At 45.7% G+C, this 19,815-nt stretch overlaps 1 long non-coding RNA gene across 2 annotated transcripts; it reads right to left on the bottom strand.

The window, feature by feature from the left end:
• Positions 1 to 494: 494 nt before the first annotated feature.
• LOC102150874 (uncharacterized) lies at positions 495 to 19,026 on the bottom strand. Of its 2 annotated transcripts, XR_289762.4 has the most exons (7): positions 18,926 to 19,026; positions 8,362 to 8,509; positions 5,181 to 5,292; positions 3,057 to 3,143; positions 2,726 to 2,820; positions 2,542 to 2,601; positions 495 to 668 (listed from the first exon to the last, which is right to left on the bottom strand). It is a non-coding gene; the product is annotated as an uncharacterized lncRNA (long non-coding RNA). The 2 variants fall into 2 exon arrangements; XR_011433920.1 differs by lacking the exons at positions 5,181 to 5,292; positions 8,362 to 8,509; positions 18,926 to 19,026 and having other exon boundaries at positions 3,057 to 3,212.
• Between the last annotated feature and the right edge of the window lie 789 nt (positions 19,027 to 19,815).

Raw genomic sequence — 19,815 nt, forward strand, 5'->3', positions numbered from 1 at the left:
GGGGGACGTGCTCAGTTTTCCCCAGGTTACACAGCTAGTGAGTTCCCGAACCAGGATCCAAATGCAGGTAGCTCTGATTCTAAAATCCATGAAAATAATGAATGATGTTCTCCAACACATTCCTTATCTAATTCAGCCAACTCGATGGCTACAATGTTAGCAGAGTGACGCTGACTGTGCTGAAGGTCCCCAGGGAAATATCCGGATCCACCTCGTCTCTTTTTCAGGATTGGGGCCTTTCCTCCTAGGCTGTTACATGCACAGATGGAGAGCAGAGGGCCCACTGGAGCTGGGGTTCCCAAAACCAAGTCCCAACCAGCAGCTTCTCATCCTTTGGGAACCTGCAAGATGGCGAATTCCCAGCCCCACTTCACACCCAGAAGACCAGAACCCCGGGCGTGGGGCCCCGGATCTATTCGGAGAGGCCTCCAGGGCGTCTGGTATGTGCTCCTGTTTGAGAAGCCCTGAGCTGGAGAGGGAAGCAGTGCAAACCATGCGTGAAACATCATCTTTAATAATCAGGAGCTGAGTCAGCGTGTGTCTAAGGCGGTGGTTCCCACTCTGGGCTGCGCACGGGAACACCTGAGCATCCAGGAAATTCCTCGCCCGGCGTTGGGGTGTTCCAGGCGACTCTCACCTGAGAGGATGCTGCTGTTGGAGCTGTGGGGCTGGGAGAAGCCACGGGGCTCTAGGTTAGCTCCAACTGCAGGCAGGGGGGCCTTCAACAATCAGGGGTCCCAAATGTTAGCAGAGGGTCAGTGCTGTTTTGGAGGGCAGTGTGCCAGTCACACATTTGTAGAGCCACTTAACCCAAACCAGTCTCCTTGTCTGTGTGCAGGAGTCTCACACAGGGTCCTCGCACTGTGCCCACACAGTAAAAGTTTTTGTTGTGTGGGTTGTATTGATTCCAGAGGGAAATGAGAAGGGACTCTCTTTTTTGGGAGGAAGAGGTTAGTAGGAATGACACGAGCGAGGTTAGTAAATTTAGGGAACAGGGCTGAAGTTGACAAGACTTTAGGGAGAGCCTGGCAGGTGGATGAAGCCGGCAGGAGACCCCAGACCTGCACTGTTAGCGTTCTTTCAGGAGGGAGGGAGCCATGGGGGGCCCCGCAGGGTGGAGCCCTCGGAGGAGGGGCCGGCGGAGATAACATCATTCAAAGCATGAGTCAGTCCGTGGGCACCTGCTCACTCCCCTGCTGCAGGCCTGCATCCTGGAGGGTGTGAGGGGCAGAGGGGGAGCTGGTAGGCAGATGTTGGCTGCAGTGGAAACGGGCTGCCCTGAGGCTGGCAGCCACAGAGATTTCTGGAACCTGCAGATGTGATCTCGTCCGGCTGACCTTCTGGTCAGCATCCTGATGAGACAGCTTCTATGAAATGGCCTGAGTGGCTGCCCTTCAGACGCCCCGTGTCCACTCTCCTGCCCTGTCCTGCCCATGGGGCTCAGGGGGTTGAAAGGGGAGCAGCCGGCAGCCAGCATTCCTGTTTGGGGATCAAGCCTGATCCTGGGGATCCGTTCGCCTCTAGCAAAGTCTGGGCTCCTGAACACCCGTCTCCATCTCTCCAGCCAGTGCCCTGGTCTGTGATGTAGGATTACTGGACTACATTAAAGCAAGGAGACTTCTCCAGCTTTAATTTTTTTAATTTGCATTGTGCCTATGATATGTAACAATTTTATCGGACAAGAGGCCAATTTGGCCAATTTACTTGCAAGGTAGGTGTTAGTCCTGTCACCAACACCATCTCATAAAGTGCTTAAATTAGAATCCCTGGGATTTTCAGTCATGGGAATAAAGTTGGGTTTAATTATGTTTATATACTTGTAGGGTTTGTAAATTCTTGGGAAGGAAACTGGTCAGCAGTAATAATAACTATGCATTGATTATCTACTATGTGCTAAGGGCTTGCCCTCATATGTCTTATTTAATTCTCTTAACAAGCCCACATGCGGTAAAGGAATTAATTTGCTGAAGTCACAAAGCCAGCCAATGACAGTAATGGATATTTATATCCGCTTAGTGTTTCTTTCCCTCTTCTTCTGCTAATGTCACCTCTTAATTTGGGGAATTGCCTCTCCTTACCCTGTGGGGCTTCTGTTTAAAGCAGCCACCCCATCCCCACCCCAACCACACCCTCAAGGACTGGCCAGTTCTGTTGCTTCTGGCCATAATGGTTGGTCCAAAGATGAGCAAGTGACCCCAGTCTAGCCAATCAGAGGCCTTCCCTGGGGTTGCATAAGTGGCCATTGAGAAAGTATGTGTTCGCTCTTTCTTTCTTTCGGAGGTGAAGTAAGCCAGCCTCTGTCTGCAGCCTCAGTCCCACCGCCAGCACCAGCAGGAAAGGAAACCTTCTACTTCGGCCTCAAGAGGGAATGAGACCACATGGAAAAAAGAGGAAGGGAGAAAGAGGCCCTCGATGCCCTCATTTCTCAAAATAGCCAGGCCAGCTCCGTCCCCAGCCTTCCCAGCTACATCGAGATCCATTCTCTTTTACAGTTAAGCTAGTCTGCGCTGGATCTCAGTCACTTCCAACCAGGGTACTGACCAGACTGTGGGCAGAGCTGGGAGGCGACCTTCGGACTCTCCTCTGTTCCTACACCCAGTTCTGCAACGAGAGGAGGGAGTACACGTCAGAGCTATTGTCGTTGTGGAATTTCTCCCCATGGATCCAATTCCAGGGCCAGCCCCCACCCAGCACACTCAGCCCGTCTGGTGGGCTACAGCCCCACCTGCATCTCCGTTCGTGGGCTTTGTGGAAGGAGGACCGTGGTCTGCCCGCCATCTGTCAGAGAGGGGCCCAGTGGCCGCAGGGAGTGTCTTCCACCTGTGAAATAGTTGTTGGTCAACCCTGTCCTGCCATCAGACCCCCAGAACAGATCTTCCAAGTTTTCCAATTACTTATAAAAACGAATAGGAAGTTGTAAGTGTACCTCCTGTCGTTAACTAAAAGTCCTTTTCTTATTCACCACAGACAAAGAGGATTTTCTCCCAGTTGCTATGGGACCTCACCAAACACACACACACGTAGGCACGCACAGAAACATACGTGGACACACTCACCTTTGTAACAGTAGAACCAGATTAAGATGAATTTCGAGAGCAGCCTTAAATTGGGAAGAAACAGCAGCATGGCATCCTGAAGTCTACCTGTGGACAAAGAGAGAGAAGAGTCAAGGAGGAAGAAACGATGCTGGTTACTCACCTTATGCTGAATATGAGCATAATATTCATATTATGCTGAATATATGCCAGGTGGAAACTCCCTCTGTGTGCCATTCTCCTCCACACAGGCAGTGCACTGCAGTCTCTGTTCCTTCTCCAAAGTCAGTATGAAGCAGTGGTTCCCAAACGTTTGTACACACCTGGTTCATCTGGGGAGCTCATTGAAATGTGATTTCTGATAGAGTATGTCCGGGATAGGGCCCACGCATTTGTCTCCCTAAACAAGCCTTTTTGGGGATTCAGATATGTGGGACCCTCTGAATAGCCTTAAAAGCCCGGGGCCATGTGATTGTCTGGATCCCTGGCCCTCAGCTATGCTGCCTTTTGGTCTCCCCTCATCCCAAGCAAAGGTGGAATGTCTCAGGTCAGCCCCAGACTTTTCTCTTTTACATTTTTATTTCCACCGACAACTCTTCCGCCATCACATTAATTCTGAATTTCCTATTTCTCCAGCCCGGTCTTCTATTTTTAACTTGGAAAAAAATTACTACTGGTGGATGAGTCACAGGTGGGCTAAACGTTCTGGCATTCCTTCCTTCGCTGGGTTTATTAACGTGGCTGGAAGCTTTGGCAATGGGGACCGCGATGACTATAGGTTCTGTTCTGTGTGACTGGGTGTTTATGACCTTGCTTCCGATCGGCATCAGCAGCTGCTTACTCTAATAATGAAGTGGTGAAGAGGCAGCCTTTCTGATTATTACTGAGAGTAGTATTTAACTGGGGAAGAAAGTATCAGCAAACGACTGATAAAGGGGAGCAACCTTCCAGGATTGGATCCTACTGTCTATTTTCTCTCACCAGTATCAAATTCATGTCTTAGTTCGTTGTCATAAGGTAAGGGCAAAGGCGCTTTGTGTCATTTTCCTCCTTGAGGTTAGGAAACTCTCCTGTTAGGATCCGCTTGCCAACACTTGCGGCACGGCTGGCACAGTGGACCTGTATTTACCTATTTCAGATTTTGGCATTGTTTTTTTGCCCTAGTCTATGTGTTGAGCAGCAACTGGTCTTTGCAGATGCAAAGTGTGCAGCTAAAGAGGCCAAAGAGCTCTGGAGATTCCTAGTTCGTCCTCTGGAGTATTTGTCTAAATCTACAAAAAACGTCTGTTAGAAAGCAGCTTCTCTGATTCTCGCTAGACTGCACCTCTTTGAGGTCAGGGAGCTGCCTGGAGTCTGTCCTGACTTCCAGGAATGCCAGCTTCTAGCACAACCCAAAAGCAGGGACATGACTGCATAGGTATTGAGTAAGGCTTAAATGCGTCTGTAATATTAATATGGACATCACACTGGGAGCAAAGTGAAAATGCACTAACTTCCAGAGAGAAAACAACAGGGCTACACAAAGCAGCAGAGGTGCAAGTGTTCAGAGTTCTCACACAAAACGGTGGAAGATGGAAGTCGATAGGAAAATACCTTCAAAATCCCAAAGGAAAGTGACCTCAAATCTGGAATTCCATACCCAGCCCAAGTGTTGATGAAGAATGAGACCAGAATAAACGTGCAAGTGCTCAGTATTTACCTTCAAGAACCCTCTCTCAGGAAGTACTGAAGAATATATTTCTCCAAAAAAAAGAAGACACATGGATCAAAAATAGGGGTTCCAATGCACCAGCGAGGTAGGGTTCTTAGGATGCTGGGGGGAGCTGGAGGGCGAATGGGGACAGAGCAGGCCAACATGTGTTGGGGCAGTCAGGGCTCTAGGAGGCGTCCTTCCAAAAGACCACAAGGACAAGTTCAGACGTCTGACACAGTGGAGAGGAGATTTAGACCATGGGCAAAGTGTTTGGGGTTAAATTTATAGAAAATACATAGATAGCTAAGCAATCCAAAAGGAGATCATTACTAAAAACAGGGATAATAAAATGTACAGGAGAGGAAAAATCACATTTTCTGCTTGCCTCTCCTGTGGACAGTGTTTACATGGTCATAGCAACAGAAACCAAAGTTGATAAAACCAAAGCTCACTGTGGGAGGAGGAAGGACGACCATTATGGTGCTTGTGGATGGGTTAGCACCAGAGTCCAAGAGAGCTGGTCCCCTCTCTTCAGAGCGGCTACTTCATAGATTCTGCCTTAATCTGAAAAATCAAAAGGTAGCAATATGACCAGGGCCGGCCCGGTGGTGTAGTGGTTATGTTCACATGCTCCGCTTTGGCATTCGCCTGTGAGCCCAGGGTTCACAGGTTCGGATCCTGGGTACGGACATACACACTGCTCATCAAGCCATGCTGTGGCAGCATCCCACATACCAGATGGAGGAAGATTGGCAATGGATATTAGCTCAGGGCCACTCTTCTTTACCCAAAAAAAAAAAAAAACTAGCAATATGATCATTTTACTTAAAAAAAAATAGAAGCAACTACACAAAAGAATCAGCCAAATAAATTGAAATTGATTGCTCTGAGACATAGGGGAAGAGGTTGGGGTACTGCTATTTTCTTAATAAACTTTGTAGAAATCTTTACATTTTTGAACTGTAAGCATGTATTTTTTTATATGGAAATAAAAACCAACAAATCGACAAAATGTTTGCATCATAGAGACAACTTTTAAGACTACAGACCGTCACAGAAACCCCTCGTGCAGCTCCTGGTCACGCCCTCTGGAAGGTGGGACCTCTCTCCAGCAGGTGTACCTGAACGAGGAGGAATAAACCCATCCTTTCTCCAGCTGGGACAGCACGACATTTTCATGAAACTCTTTGGCGACCTCTGCTTTGACTCCAGGGACATTTTGACGCAACTTACAAAAGATATCATTAAGCTTTCGGCTATTTTTATTCCAAGTAATGTGCTTAACGGACGTCCTCCCCTCTCCCCCGGGCCTCAGCTTTTCCAAAATCTCCCCGAATCCCATCTGAGGATGGTTGCAGGCGGAAGGGCAGCAACAGAAGAAAGAACCCAGTCGTCTCATCAATAATGCATTCTGGGCTGGCATTTTGTAACGCAGAATTTGGGCATGACATCATGAAAAGGGACTCTCTCAAAATGGCCCAGACCAGAGAATGACTGGGTCAAACTGATCATGTCACAAGAGCTGGCCTTACTAACAACACCCTCGGTTATTCTGGGATACCAGTGAGGCTTCGAGCTCCCAGAAGGAAAGAAAAACAAACAGGGACTCTCCCAGTCCCAGAGTCGTAGGACTTCTGGCGCTAAGACTCTGCTCTGCCTTGGCGTTCGAGAGCCATTTAGAAGCAGAATCGTTTAAGGGAAAGAGTTCAGCTTTGCGATCATACCACTATCCAGCTCCCTTAGTGACCAGTTCTGTGACAAATCCTCTGGGTTTCATTTTTCTTATGTATAAAGTAAAAGTAACTATTCTGTCACAGGCTTCCTATAGAGGGAAACCGGAACTACGCCTTTCATTCCCGAGGTCCACGTCTTACGCATCTTTGATGACTTGTACAGAATACGTCGCTTCGCACACAGGAGATTTTCTGTAAGAATCTGTCAGATTAATAAGGTACATTGAATCGGTTAATGCAGAGCCAGACATTGGCAGGTAAGAACTAGTACCCGTCTATTTCCCTTCTCCCCGCAACCTCACCTCCTTCCTCTCTGAAGAAATGAGAACCCTCGATGTTAAATGGCGAGTTTGAGGTAGGGGCAGAAATTGAATTGGGACTAAGGTTGCCAAACTTAGCAAACAAACACACAGGATGCCCAATTCAACTTAAGCTTCAGATAAACAAGCAATGATGAATATTTGGGACGTAACACTAAAAACACTGTTGCCTATCTGAAATTCAGCTGTCCCCGAGCATCCCGCATGTCAACTGACAGCTCCAATTTCTACAAAAATGCTCTGTGTCAGAGTCCAGGACTCTTTCCAGTTGATCATCCTTCTCTAAAGAAGGACAGTGGTGAGAAGTCGGAGCAGTGGGAGCCCGGTGGGGTCGGAGAGCGGCGAGAGGGAGACCCAGATGCACGTACACACACGTCTACGTGGTCAAGAACCCCGGGCTGAGGCTCACAGAACAGCTGGCTTGTGCCCTGAAACCCTACGGAAATATGACAGCCCTGCCAGACAGAGAGTGATGTGCTCGGATGAGAAGAGCACTGGACACACTCTGAAGAATGTGCAACCGATCGCTCGTTCCCTGACTAGTGGGTGCCTGCCTGCATTCTCTCAGGTGTCATGAAAAACGGAGCTCTCAGGGGAGCCTGCCTCGTCCATCATCTCGGCTTTCCTTTCGCTCTGGGCCTGTGTTATCAGGCGTAGGCATTATACATCTCAGCCTTGGTCCGGATTATTTACGGAGACTGCTGTACGTTGCATGTATGGTGTTTCACAGACGAGGTGGCAAGGCCAGCTTTTTCCCTCGCTGTTCAGATCCATGCTTGCTCCACAGGCAGCAACGGGCCAAGAGTGTGGATGCTGTGGAGCGGCTTCAGAGCCGGCCTTTCAAGTCACCCGGATGAAGCTCAGTGGGTAACCACATAAACACATCTCTTTGTTCTTCCCCTCTGACACACGCTTTCCTTTAAGTCTAACCAGCAGAGTCATGTAATATGCGACAAGCCCTTTTCAAAATCCCCTATGAAATAAATGGAGTTAGTGCTCAAGCCCCGGGATGGCTCCCTCTGCCCAGGACACGCCTCACACTTGGGGCTGCCAGGGGACAGCTGTAAAACAGGGCTGTACTTGAAACACAGGTAGGAAAACAAGTCAGTGCGGGAGCAATCGAAACTTCCCTCCTGCCAGGAAAGATCAGCAGAAACTATGAATAGAAAAAAAAAGAACTTCGAGGTAAATGGAAAGGTTTCGCCTTGAAGAAAGGCTGATTGTTTTCACAAAAATCCCCACAGACCTGGCAGCAATTATTAAAGAAGTGATTACGGAGGATAAGGGAATGGAGATTCAGATGAATATGCAAAGGATCAAAGTAATGTTTAATGCAAAGAAGTAAGCAAACGGTAGAAATAATTAAAAGCTGTTAAGGCATATGTCTGTTTGGCTGATGCGTATGTTATTAAAAACAAGACTATAGCCAGTTGCCTCAGAATCTGTCTTTGCCAGGAACTGTTTCCACGAGTAATGCCGTTCAGTAATGTCGGACATCCATGGAGAGGGTGTCGGCTGGCCCATCGGGGTTTCCACTCTGTCTCACGCTTCAGCAGACATTCACCGTGGAAGGAACTCACCTCTGGCCTAATCGAAAGCGAGGGGCTTCAATCACCTGTTCCAGCCAACTGTTAATTATCTACAGATGGACCACAGGACACCAGGAGCCCTCTTCAAGTCACCTGCTGGCTGGACACCCGGCTCACCACCCCTTTCTTTCTTCTTGGCCTTGAGTGGACATGGAGGGAGAAACGGTTACTGGTGCAATGGCAATCTGTCCTTAGGTTTTTTCTTTTTCATTTGGCTAGAGTTGAGGGAAATCATATGACGGGCGCCAGATTAAAGTGCCAACAGCCTAGAGGGTTGACCACAAGAGACCAACTCAGTTAAGATTAGGTTTGATGGCAAATAACAAAATAACAGTGACTTCAGGAAGGTGGGGTTTATTTCTGGCTTACAAAGTAGAGGGAGTCATTTAGGACTGACACGAAGTGCCTGTGACTCTCCGGTCTTGCAGCACTGCCACACCTCACAGGTGGCCTCTGCTTGCTCACGAAGACGGCCGAGCTCCTCCATCCTCACACCCACACTCCTGCAGCCGGGGGTGGGGGAGGATGGGATGCCCACTGCCTTGAGGGAGGTTATCGGAAGCTGCACTGACTCTCCCATTCACTGTGTGGTGGAACTTTGTCACCTGGCTACACCTGGCTGGAAGGAGGCTGGTGAACATGGTCTTTGCTCTGAGTGGCTACGTAGCTTCTTGAAAATTAGAAGCTCTACTGCTAAGAAAGAGGGTACGGATATTGAGGAGTAACTAACTATACCATCAACAGGACCCTAAAACTCCCCCAATTGGTTGAGTATAGACGCCCATTAACCAGGGTATCAACCCATGAAGACCCCTCGCTGAGCACAGGGGCCTGAATATGATGCATCCCTAATGGGAAGTAATCCACCCATTCTCCCTGTAAGAGATGAAAAATATAAACTTTTAGAGCTTTAGATAATATATTCAGATGTAGACTTATAATTCATGATTAATAAATTTGGTTACTCATTTGTATTTAAAATAGCTTATTATATAAGGTAATCTAGTCATTTAAGAAATATTATTTTTCCCTTATATTTTATAATATAGCTATTAATAATCAAACTGTTCACAAGTGTACTTGACATCAGCCTTGAGCTAGAGTTCCTAACAGTCTCTGTGAAGTTGGCTTTTGAATCATCAGTGGAATTGTCGTTGTCAATTGCTTGCCTCCTCCCCACAATCAGCGACCTCAATCAACATGGCGATTCTAGCTATTTAAGTTCTACGTGGTTCAGATGACGAACCGACACATGAGTTCTTGATCTTGCTGAGTGAATCAAGAGTCACTGGTGATCAGAAAATGAATTCGTTCGAGCAGCCACGTGCCATCGTCACTCTGAAAAAAGAAAGGATGCTGGTGGTCTGTTTCGTCGTGTCGTGCTGTATAAAGAGAGGCGCCCTGAGACCAGCTGGGCGTGCGGCCTTCCGCGGTGCTGTCAGAGGGGGCAGCGCTCGTCACAGCAGTTGCTCCTGATGCATCACCCTTGAAATAGTAGAGCCCAGAGGAGCGTCAATATTTAGAAATTAAAATTTCTAATTTTACTATATCTGATATTGTATTATAAAAGTAATTTAAAATTGCGTATTAGAGAGTCTTAGTGTGCTGATTCTCCAGTCTACCCTGGGTATTACAGCCAGCTGGGCAAATCTATTTTTATTTGCAGACTCCTGGGCTCCCCCCAAGACCTACTGAATAAGAATTTCTGGGACAGGACCCTGGAATCTCTGTTTTTCCAAAGCTTCTGAGGAGACTTTGAGGCAGCCAACCTGACTTTGTTCCTTGGACCAGGATTGGGGAAACATTGGCTAAAACTTTCGAGAATATCCTGCTCAAGGTTTGGAGGGTGGGGTCAAAATTCAGGAGGCAACACTCTGGCCAAAATGCAGGAAAGGACACTTGACTAAATTAGCTGTGATTTAGAAGTCCTACGATGATGCGTGTGTGTTTTCTGTTTTTGTTTTTTTGCTGTAAGACGTTTCCTCTGCAGCCGGCGTATTCCAAGCGATGCTCTGGCTCAGAAGCTTCGCAGCCTCTCTGACGGCTTTCCGTTTCCTCCTCTGTGCTCTCCTGCGCTCGAAGGCCGCTCCAGCAAGCAGGCTCTTAGCTCTAGTGTATCATTCCGTCTTCCATCACTTTCATAAGTGCACAACTGAGTCATCGAATCCTGATTGAAGACTGAAATTTGGCAAAGAGTCCAACCACTCACTTATAAAGTGTGCAGGTTACCAAGTAACTCAGGTATTTCATAAATCAAAATCTCAGAAGGTCCTCCCAGGCATGCCCACCCAGGCCTGACCTATTGGAATAGTATGTCACAGTTCAAACACGAAAATGCGACACTGAATGAATGGGAAATTTACGTCAGCTGATCTGGTTCTATTTCCCAAATTAGAATTTACTTAGAATACTGTCTAGAAAACTCAGAATGGGAATTTTTACCATCAGTCGGCTTACAGGATTTGCCATTTCATTTTCCTCCGGCGATAAAGTCTCCCTTTATGTTCCTCACATTTGAGAGACTGTCCGAACAGGCAGGGGGGAAACTTGAGTGTGGTGGAGTATGGAAGCTTAGGGGACATCTGGAAGACCCCTCCTCTGAGTTGTGTGGAATAAGACCTTCTATTGTCGAACCATAGACCTATGTGGATGTGCTCCTGTTCATAGAAAGAGGAAGGCGTGAGTCTATATTCCTAAACCATTTCTCTTCCTTTCCTCCAAAACCCTCTGCTTCTTTGAGGTACATGACACCATCTCCTATGCTCCCTAGCATCTCGCCCTTTCACTGAAGACCAGCTCCGCACCTGGAAAGTCCTATTTTTGGTTAAGGCTAAACCACCTCCTTTCTCCTTATCCGCCTCCCAGCAGCAGATCACTGCTGGGCAAAGCCACCCAAGACCTCCACGTAAACTGAGACCCATAAATCTCAAGTGAAACTTTCCACCGTCCGCCAGTCCTGGTTTGCCTTCCTATTGGTTGTCTTCACAGTCTGTAAGATCTTACAAATCATATGATGCTTCCTTGGTTGTCTTTCCCCTCCAACCTATCCCTTCTCCCCACCCCATCACTCTATTTTAGAATGAGCTGTCTATTCTTACTGCCTCCAATTTCTCGTTGCCACCTTGAGATCACTTTCCAGTGCAACCGGCCCTGCATCCTCATCATCGCTGACACCTTCTCCCTACTCACAGGGCCCCCTCCCTGCCCTGCTCTCTCTGCAGCAATCAGCAGGGTTGCCCACTCTCCCACCGCCTCCCTGTCTCCGGGCAGCTGGAACCCGGCTCTTCTCTCTCCTCTGCTGCGTTAGCTGATTTCTCAGTCTGTCCTGCAGGCTCTTTTTCCTCTACCCACCCGAGAGCCTGGTCTTGGGCCCTCCTCTCTTCCCTAGCTTCACTTCTTTCTAAGTGATTTGTCCTCTTCTCTCTATGCTGATGATCCCCAAATCTCTCTCTCTAGCCCAGACAGCCCTGGCTTTCTTCTTGACAACTCCTCTGTGTGACCGACAGACATCTCAGAAATAACATTCCACAGTGGAGCTCTCGGTTTCTGTCCCCGTGTCCCAAAACCACTTTCACAGTTTTCTCCATTTTTGTCATCTATGAGAAAAACTAAAGTGTCCTTCTCAATTTCACATCTTCTTTCCCCCATCACACACATAGTTTTAAGGGAAAAATAAGATTTTATACAATAAATGTGTTAGAAATTCTCAGAAAAAAATTTACGTCAAACTAAAGCAGAATCATATGAAAACTCACAAAGCTGTTATACACGGTGATGGAAGCGGAAAAGGTATACTGCTGACAATTCATATCAAATTAAGAGAGCAAAAAATACTGCCGTGGGAGCCCATATCCAAAAATAACAAGTGGTGACTTGTGCCAGTTGGGCCTTCCAAGTGAAAAAACCTAGCCACAGGCTCCATTTAGGTTTTCAGAGGTGGGTTTTGCATAAAGAAAAGAACCTTGAACTGCACCTTGAGTTGCATTAATATGCTCAAGTCACAAGAGAGCATTGAGCTTTTTAATGGGATGTAATTAAGTTTCTTCCTGGAGCTTTGATGATGCCACTGGGTCAATGCTTTTCTTTAATAACCTGGCTTCACATACCTTTTCCCCTTTTCATTCTAAATGCGAGATAAAATAACAATGAGGGTTGCCTTTTCCATCACCATAAATCATATTCAAAGATGATAGGATAATGGCAGGGAAGGGAGGATTTAGAATCACGCACACTTTGGCACAGAAGAAGCTGTGACAGTGATTGCCAACCTGTGGGTTCAAATGCCTGGTGGCTCTAAGGGAATGTGTCTGTGGGAGACAGGGTGCATGGTGTTGTAAACAGGAGACCACAAATCCATATGTGAGGTAAATTATCTCACAGATGGGTATTGCTCTTTTCCTTTGCATTGAAAAGGGCTACCAAGTTTACACCTGAATTTGGAAATTCTGTAGTTTTTCAGATGATGATTACTAAATCATTGCACGAAACGGTAACTGCTTTCGTGAGTTGGTTCGTGAGATTCTTCAATGTCCTGGAGAGATAAATTTGAATTCATACCTCATGACATAGAGCAGAATAAATTTTGAATGAACCCAAGACATACATCTAGAATACAAGTAAATCTCTAAGAGGAAAACACAGGAAGACATTTTTAAAATACAGATCTTCCTTGATTTGGGATGGGGTTACATCCGATAAACCCATCTTAAGTTGAAAACATCATAAGTCAAAAATATATTTAATACATCTAACCTACTCAACATCCTAGTTTAGTCTAGACTTCCGTAAACCTGCTCAGAACACGTACATTAGTCTACAGTTGGGCAAAATCATCTCATGTGAGGCTTATTTTATAATCAAGTGTTGAATATCTCAGGTAATTTATTGAATATGGTACTGAAAGTGAACAACAGAATGGCTGTGTGGGTAGAGAATGGTTGTAAGTGTGTCTGTTGTTTACCGTTGTGTGGGAGCTGCGGCTGGCTGCTGCTGCCCAGCATCAGGAAAGAGTAGTGTAGTGCATATTGCTAACCTGGGGAGAGGCCAAAATTCAAAATTCGGGAGGCCAACCCGGTGGCATAGTGGTTGGGTTCACGCTCTCTGTTTCAACGGCCCAGGATTCACAGGTTTGGATCCTGGGTATGGACTACGCACTGCTCATCAACCCACACTGTGGAGGCGTCCCACACAAAATAGAGGAAGATTGGCACATACTCAGCAACAATCTTCCCCAAGCAAATAGAGGAAGATTGGTAACTGATGTTAGCTCAGGGCCAATCTTCCTCACACACGCACACAAATATTCAAAATTCAAAGTACAGTTTCTACTGAATGCGTATTGCTTTTGAACCACTGTAAAGTCAAAAAATCGTAAGTTGAGGACTTTTTGTAATCTTGGAGTGAGGAAGACTTTTTAAAGTGGATAAAACCCAAAAGCTATGAAAAAGAAAAAGATTGCTGAGCTGTGCTACATAAAACGAAATCTATTTATATGTTAAAAACTACCACAGTCAAAACACAAATGGAGAAACATTTGTGACCTATATTACAAGGGACTCTTTTCATCAATATATAAAGAGCTCCTAAAATCAATTAGAAAATGCCAACAGCTCAATAGACAAAAGGGCGAATTTTGTGATCAGGTAGTTTAGAGTCAGGAAGTACAAATAAGATCTTCAATAAGTGAAAACATGCTTAAGCTCATTTAGAATAATAGAAGTGCAAACTAAAACCTCAAGGAGATTTTTTTCTGCCCATCATACTGTCAGAGAATAAACGATTTTTTGTACATTCTGTTGGCAAATATATGAAGGAAATAGAAACTCTCGGATATCAATGACAGAGTATAACTGGATACCCCTCTAGCAAATGAAAGCCAGCAATAGTGTAAAAGTTACAAGTATGTATACCCTTTACCTAGCATTTCCACTTCTAAGAATTTACCCAATAGATGTGTGCCACACGCATATGACATACATTATTTAGTGGGTTACTTATTACAGGATTGTAGGTGATAGCAAGGCTGGAAAAGATCTAAATGCCCGTCACTAGGTCAATAGTTACATAAATTATGAAAATCCATACGGTGAAATACTATGTAGCTATAAACAACAGTGAGACTCTTTTTGTAGAATATGGAATTGTCTCTTATTTTATATTGTTAAGTGAACAAAAAAGGCAATATGCAACATAGCAAATATTTTGTACAAACAAGAAGGAAATACTCTGTCTTCTTGTATACAGGTAACATATCTTGGGAATATGAAATGAGAATCTGATGACGTCGGTTGCCTCTGGAGAGGAGAATGGGGTTGAGAAGGGGGTTTTTACTGTGTGTCCTTATACACATTTGCATTTTAAAAAAGACGAAAGAGCCATATGAAGCAGACGGAAAGTAGAGTGTTTGACACGACGTCTCTAGCCCATTGCCTGGTTTCGAGCCCCGGTATGAAGAGCTTGGGAGGTGATGTGGATTGCTCGGGGCAGGCAGCTCAGAAACTGGACTCCAGCGGCCCAGCCCTCTACCCCACATGGAGCTTCAAACACAGAGCAGGGCAGAGTAGGAAAGTCTAATTCCTGGATTAGAAAACAGCCGAAAAAGTGTGACCAAAAACAGGGAGATTGGAAAACACAGAGCACATTCAGGGACCTGGTGGCTGGAAAAAGCAGGCAGCATAATGTGTCAAAGAAATGAAAATAGGAAGAGATGTGAGCTCAGAATGCAGTGAAGGCGGGTGTGGAGGAAGGTGGCGAGGAGAAGGAGAAACTCGGATGTCCCACTGACTTGGGGCTTTTCTATGGGCGGGCAGTGGAGAACCAAGGAGGGACTTTGAACTCACAACTGAGTGAACAAATGTGGACTTGGATTTGAAAATACCTCTCTGATTACTGTGCGTTTAATGGACTGATGTCAAAAAGAGCAAAACAGGCAGGATTAAGCCAGAATACAGGAGAGATGCAATGCTGCATATATACGTTTTAAAAACAGATGAAAGCTATTATTTCTACACTGCGTATGGATAAACGGGGGTTAATAATTACATGAGCTTTGGTAACACATCTAAGTGACTCTGAATTTCTGCATAAAAGCTTTTCATCTCGAAGAATGACTCAGTTTGGAGGTAGGATTGCTGAAGTTCATCTTACCGTCCACAGGAATCGGCGCTTTACAATGCCCACCATGCCATCGAGTTATTCTGCTTCTTTATTGACTGTGGGCTGCCGTGATGGTTAACTTTATGTGTCAACTTGCAGGATGTTGCTGCACGGTGAGATTAACGTTCAGATGTTACCAGATGGACTCTAGTAAACCAGATTGCCCTCCCTAAGGTGGGTGGGCTTCATCCGATCAGTTGAAGGCCAGAATAGACTAAAAAGATCAGCCTTCCTGAGCAAGAGGGAACTCTACCTGCAGGTGGCCTTCGGACGACATCTGTACCACGGACTCTCCTGGGTCTGCACCTGCCGGCCCACACTGCAGATTTAGACTTAGCTGCCTCCATAATTCCATGAGTCAATTCCTTATAATCGATCATATGTATAATAAATCACATAAAAAATACATGGGAGATACATATATCTATATCTGTGTGTATATATGTATAGATCTGTATGTATCTATGAGCTGTAACACCTCGGAATTCCTGCCTCTCTAAGTGGATTTTTTACAGATAAGCAAAGCTCCTTCTTTTAAGCACTTTAAAAATACTCTAAAATGATAACATTTTAATCGAAACTCTGTCACCCTGTTTCCTTCATGCCTGGCAGACTGAGAACCCACAGCGAATGCTAGTCAGAGGGGAATGAATTAAGAGATGCACCTCATACGGATATGGACGCCCCGCTCACACTGCCGTTCACCAAAGTTCTGCTCTCATCCTGACACGACTAACCTTCATGAGAAGTTACGAGCATCAATTACCGTCTTAAAGTCAATAGAAGAGTTCTCCTGGGATGCCTCTGAGCAATGTGTCTGTTTTTCTTTCCCCTAAATGTCCCAAGACTTGCAATTGTTGAGTTCTTGACTTCTATTTTAAAGAAACAGATTTTCTCCGTCCTGTCACGGTGAACTAGCTTTCTCATTTTCTCTCTCAAGGAGCAAGCCTAGATGTCCCGGCCTGCTTCCTACTCCCCAATAGAGGGAGAATTGGAGGCACATGTTACTCAGGGCTACGCAGCTTAGACAGAAGGCTGGGCAGCCCAGAGCCTGTTATTGTTCTAAAGTCAGGATGGGTTGAGGACACTTTAGTGCTAAAAGAATGGAATGATCAGTAGCTTAATTGAGCTGAACATAAACGGCCCTATTTAAGTCTCTTAAAATCTGTAGAGGAAACAAATCTCTCCCTCACTGAACGTTAAATCGAAGCAAATCGTTACAGAATTTCTCCGTGTTCCTTTAGCTTACTTTCCCCTGCGACTAAATCAAAAGAAAAGGGCCTTATAATACAAAAAAAAAGTCCCCTATAAGTAAAATACTTAGCATGATGCAAAACTCAAGGTAAGTTTTCTTAAAAATAAAATAAATTTTAGCTCTAAGAGATTTTTTGAAGGTCCTGAGAGAGCAAGTAATTAAAATCACTCAGGGCGAATGATGTAATCCAACTGGATGCTATTTTTGTATCTACAATTCATTAATGTAGCTTTTCTTAAGCACAAACTCCTCCCAGATTGCCCCCTTACCTTTTTCTTCAGGACACGTTTCAAGCTGTGCAAGACTAATGAGGTAAACCATCCCTAGCATTTTACAATAATTGATCTCTCTATTCTTCTCTTAGTCGCTGAGTGATAATCTGCATCTGTCCCTTTCCTTCTCTTCCACAAGCTTCTAGGCTAATTTCTTTTTGTGCAAAACTAGTGCTCAGAGAGTTACAAGACTTCTTCACGTGGTTGCCTTTTTTCCAGTGAACTTGGGACAAGTCGTGGAGACTTACAAACAAGCCACATACCATGAAACCTGCCAAAGGATCAGTTAGGTCTGGCTCCGAGAAGCTCACCGTCTCAAATCTGCTACCTGGAGTAGGTAAAAGCACTGGGTTTTTACTTCTCTGTTTTTTTTTTAACCCTCCCCACCCCCAACCCTGAATACTGGGAATTCGGTTTGAGAGTCAACATCTGGATGACATTTCCCAAGGGTTAGACTTGGCTGGATTCGTAGTTCCTGAGAGTCCTTGTCCTCTGTTCAGCGCCTCCTCTAGTTGAAGGCACACATTCAAATGGCACATTTGTAGGAGTTTGGTGACATTTTCATCATGCCGTAATGTGTCATTCAAAGTTTTAGTCTGAAAGCTCCTGACCTTTCATGCCATGCCAGGACCCACATGAGGACATCGTCCTTGTGCAAACTGTGTTTTCCTGCGCTGGGGGGGACAGCTGTTCCCAGCTGAAGGCCCCTGTGACTGCGGTTTGTAACCTACAGAGAGTTCCGATAATGCCTCAGGGCACAGGGAACAAGAAAGAGTGTCCAAAATGAAGATTTACCAGTTACGCGTGTTATGAAAGTTCACCTCATCTCTACTTCAACTCACAGAAAAGAGTAAACCACAACTCATTCTTATCCTCAGATTAAAATTTTGTCGCCTTCATTGCTCAACACCCCTTGTATCATTGTGAATTCTAAATTTTAAATTTATCCTACTGCACATGATATTGCTACCGATAGGTTCTCCATATAAGAATTCTGTTAACGAGAGGAAAGGAAGCGTGTTTTCAATGCATTCTTTGTTGATTCTTCTAAAAGCGAAATTCATGTTCATGGAATTATTTGGGCTCTTGTAACCTTTTCCCTGTCCCTCTATTTATAGCATACACGTTTGCCAAGCCTGGGTCAAGAACTATGTCAAAAATTCAAACAATGTTGTAGCCTTGAATTCCTGAACACAGATCACTTCTCCTCGGCCTTGGTTTCGTAACTGTCGTGTCCTCATGAATTGAAGGTTTATGCTTCTATTTTGAACCAATCTGTTAGACTCATTAGCATTCCCGGCCCCTTGCCCTACATAGCTGGAGCTGTTTCCCTCTTTAGGTGTGAGAGCAACAGCTGCAGAAAATATTCAAATTAAACTGGTGACCTTGTTAACGAGGAACCTGTGAGCACATTTCCCTCCGTCGGCACTGTAATTTATAAAAATATAATTTGGCCGCAGAGCTAGTAAAATGGGTTAACAATTATTTTTACTGTCTGGGCTGTTTTGTTGTGTTGTTCTGTATTTGTTATTCAAATTACCATAATAAGAACAAGGCATTTTACTGCTCGCATTACAAGCCGTAGACTGTCTAACCCAAGCAGAGATTTAAAAGAAAAATTAGAGTGTAGGCAGCGGTAATAGCAATAAGTCCCTTTTATGGGTAAAATAAACAAGGATGAAAGAGCCGTGTCCACTCGCGCCATGCTTGGCCAGCACCTCTCAGCCCCACCATCCCGATGCCTTCCGGCTTCTCCCTCTGACTCCAGTCATCCACCTGCCATTTATCCGGGACTTAATTAAAACTCGTTTGGTGTGGACACAACTGATCTTGCCCCTTTCTGGCTCAAAAATTCCCCATCAGTCGGTTTTACCTTCTGAAGAGCAGCTCACCCTGGCTGGTGTGGAGCTTTTCCACATTCTGCTTCCCCGACCTGGTCCTGTGGCCTGTTCTGGACGAGAGCTTCCGAGCTCTGACTCACGGAGTGACTACTGCTGTCCGCCATCCGCCTTCCTGGCCCCTGGCCTTGGCTCCCGGTGTTGTCTACACATGGGGCACGTCCCCAGCCCTCCTCTCCTCCCACGATAGCCCCCAAAAGGCTCCTCAAAAGACGCAGTCTTCCACCAAGAACTTCCCAGCACTCCCCCACACCCACCTACGTGACGTTGCCCACGCTCGGGAACCGCTCTGAGGGCCATAACCCACCTCCTTTGATCCCAGCTCTCAGCAGTCCCTTCCTATATGCTGTGCTAGGTCTGCTAACCCTGAAGACAGAGACTCATTTGTCCCAATGCTCTGTAGGCAAGGTACTCAACATACGCCCATTATTTTAAATTCTAAAATGCGTTTTGTCGAACTAACCAGAGAATGGAAAAAAATATCGGAGAGACAGAATATAGTACACTTTCTCTGTTTCTTAAGTGCATTGCTACAGATGAACTGAGAGTGTTGGAGGTCCCATAGCAGCATCTTCGCAGACCACCCCAGCCAGGGAGCTCTTTCACCACGACTCGCATGGAAGCCGTTGCCTCTGCCATTTGCAGCTCCGTTTTGTTAAACGATCTGTTCGGCTGGACTGTATTCTTCCTGTAAGTTAGGCATTTCATCCTTCGGCTTCTCCATATCCTCTTCCCCCAGGCAGAGTGCCTTGTAGATAGCAAGCCCATAAACATTGCTGTTCTGTGAGTCCACGTGCTACGCAGGCTGGCACCGCACCCCAGCTCCTGTCTGCCTGTGTTGCGTTGGCTCCAGGTCCACACTGGC

The sequence above is a fragment of the Equus caballus genome, chromosome 29 (assembly GCF_041296265.1).
Source record: "Equus caballus isolate H_3958 breed thoroughbred chromosome 29, TB-T2T, whole genome shotgun sequence".
Taxonomy (NCBI): domain Eukaryota; kingdom Metazoa; phylum Chordata; class Mammalia; order Perissodactyla; family Equidae; genus Equus; species Equus caballus.